The sequence below is a fragment of the Prionailurus bengalensis genome, chromosome E1, assembly GCF_016509475.1.
Source record: "Prionailurus bengalensis isolate Pbe53 chromosome E1, Fcat_Pben_1.1_paternal_pri, whole genome shotgun sequence".
NCBI lineage: Eukaryota > Metazoa > Chordata > Mammalia > Carnivora > Felidae > Prionailurus > Prionailurus bengalensis.
This window is the reverse complement of record NC_057347.1, coordinates 3044713-3047889: the sequence shown is the minus strand read 5'-3', so window position 1 is coordinate 3047889 and position 3177 is coordinate 3044713.

Below are 3177 nucleotides of genomic sequence, written 5' to 3'. Positions count from 1 at the left end.
ACCATTTCTTTAAGTTTTCTTTTTTTTAACGTTTATCTTTGAGAGAGAAAGAGCGTGACCTGGGGAGGCACAGAGAGAGAGGGAGACGGACAGGCTCCGCACTGTCAGCACAGAGCCCGACGCAGGGCTCAATCTCACCAATCACGAGACGGTGACCCGAGCTGAAGTGAAAAGTCTGACGCTTAATCGACTGAGCCACCCAGGTGCCCCAACACTTTCACTTTTAAATTTTGTTTTAATGTTTATTTCGTTTTGAGAGAGAGATACAGAGTGTGAGCAGTGGCGGGGCAGAAAAAGAGAGGAAGACACAGAATCCAAAGCAGGCTCCGAGCTGTCAGCACAGAGCCCGACGTGGGGCTCGAACCCATGAACCATGACATGGTGACTTGAGCCGAAGTCGGACGCGCAACCTACTGAGTCACCCAGCACCCCATCACTTTTTCATTTTCAAATTATCTGAATGCATTACTTATTCAAGAAATTCGTTTTTCCAGCATTTTTTTCTGACGATTTCCAAACATACAGCAAAGTTCGAGGAGGTTCACAGGGAGATCCCATATATGCAATACCCAGATTCCACCATTACCATTCACTGTTCTTATATTATCATGTATCTATCTGCTCATTTATCCATCCAATTAAAAAATTAACATAGATGGGAATGCAAGCTGGTGCAGCCACTCTGGAAAACAGTATGGTTCCTCAAAAAACTAAAAACAGACCTACCCTACGACCCACAAATTGCACCACTAGGCATTTATCCACGGGATACAGGTGTGCTGTTTCGAAGGGACACATGCACCCCCATGTTTATAGCAGCACTACCGACAACAGCCAAAGTCTGGAAAGAGCCCAAATGTCCATCGATGGATGAATGGATAAAGAAGATGCGGTATATATATACAATGGAGTATTACTCGGCAATCAAAAAGAAGGCGATCTTGCCATTTGCAACTACGTGCATGGAACTGGAGGGTATTATGCTAAGTGAAATTAGAGAAAGACAAAAATCATATGACTTCACTTATATGAGGACTTTAAGACACAGAACAGATGAACATAAGGGAAGGGAAACAAAAATACTATAAAAACAGGGAAGGGGACAAAACAGAAGAGACTCTTAAATATGGAGAACCAACAGAAGGTTACTGGAGGGGGGAGGGGAGAGGGGAGGGGCTAGATGGGGGAGGGGCACTAAGGAATCTACTCCTGAAATCATTGTTTCACTATATGCTAACTAATTTGGGTGTAAATTAAAAAAAAAATAAAATTGGGGCGCCTGGGTGGCGCAGTCGGTTAAGCGTCCGACTTCAACCAGGTCACGATCTCGCGGTCCGTGAGTTCAAGCCCCGCGTCAGGCTCTGGGCTGATGGCTCAGAGCCTGGAGCCTGTTTCCGATTCTGTGTCTCCTTCTCTCTCTGCCCCTCCCCCGTTCATGCTCTGTCTCTCTCTGTCCCAAAAATAAATAAACGTTGAAAAAAAAATTAAAAAAATTAAATTAAATTAAATTAAAATTAAAAAAAATTAACATAGAATATAGATTCCTAGGCCCCTCCCAACACCTGCCCATTCAGCAGTCAGCCAGCCTCAGCCAGGATTCTTTCCTTGTCTGGAAGCTCCCTACCCTCAGAGAGATCTCTCCAAGGGAGGTCTTATGAGGCCACAGTGGTCTCCAGACCCATCCCCAACCCAGCTGGCCTCTTTCCCAGAACGTGCTTCAGTCCCCCAGCGATGCCTCCCCTCCTGAACTGGACACAACTCTCCAATGTGACCTGACCAGAGGAGAGGCCACTGCGCCCTCCTGCCCTGAGCTGACAGGTGTGGTTCCAGGCACATTACTTGCACCCATTCCTGTAATCACCATAATCCTACAGAGTAGGTAACCTTATACCCATTTTTCAGATGAAGCCACTGAGGCACAAAAGGATTAGGTCATTTACCCAAAGGTGCATGGCACCTTCTCTTTATATAAACACAGCCAAGTGTGAACGCTTGGACGGTGGTCTTCATTTCCCAGAGCTCCCTACTATCAAATCCTATAGTGTAGACACTTCTGGCTAATATAACTGTGCCCTCAACCTTTCCTGATTACTAATTCCCCTCTCCCTGTCAAAACTTGACATTCCTATGTCCCACTGTCTCAGGGGCAAGATAGCCAAGATGGCTAGACCAACCCGATAAAGTAAAGCTGAGATGTCTCCAGCTAATATATCTACTCTCTCGGGTGTTTGTGTGTATGTGTGTACATTGCACACACATATGTACACATACATATGTATATATAATTTTTAAAATTGAATTCTTAGGGGCACCTGGGTGGCTCAGTAGGTTAAGCTTCCGACCTCAGCTCAGGTCGTGATCTCGCGGTTCATGAGTTCGAGCCCCGCGTCAGGCTCTGTGCTGACAGCTCAGAGCCTGCAGCTGATTCCGATTCTGTGTCTTCCTCTCTCTCTGACCCTCCCCTGCTCACACTCTCTCTCTCTCTCTCAAAAATAAATAATAAACATTTAAAAAATAAAATAAAATAAAATTGAATTCTTATTTTGGAATACAAAACCACGACAGGGGTGCCTGGGTGGCTCAGTGGGTTGAACCTCCGACTCTTGATTTTGGCTCTGGTCATGATCTCACTATCATGGGGAATTGGCTTTGCATTGGGTTCCGCACTGGGCAGGGAGGCTGCTTGGGATTCTCTCTCTCTCTCTCTCTCTCTCTCTCTCTCAAAAAAGCAACAAACTATGGAAATAAATATCTGTACATTGAAAGTAATTTTCAAAGTCAAGCTTCATGACAGGGCTAACGGAAGAGATTTGGGGGCCCCGGGAACTTCATGCTATTCCAAAGTCATATCACATTAGTCTAAAGACAGCCCAGCCTGGGAGCACCTTGGTGGCTCAGCCCATTAAGCGTCCAACTCTTGGTATCAGCTCAGGTTCTGATCTCTCAGTCGTGAGATTGGGCTCCATGCTGAATGTGGAGCCTGCCTGGAATTCTCTCTCTCTCTCTCTCTCTCTCTCTCTCTCTCTCTCCCAAAAAAATAAGCATTCAAAAAGAAGAAAGAAAAGCCCAGCCTGGCTCAGTCCCCTCCCCTGGAGACACACGGGGCATTGATGATAAGTATTTGAGTCTCCTTTTCTGGAACCCCCAGAAGCCCTAGGCAGAGTCATGAGTCAACCT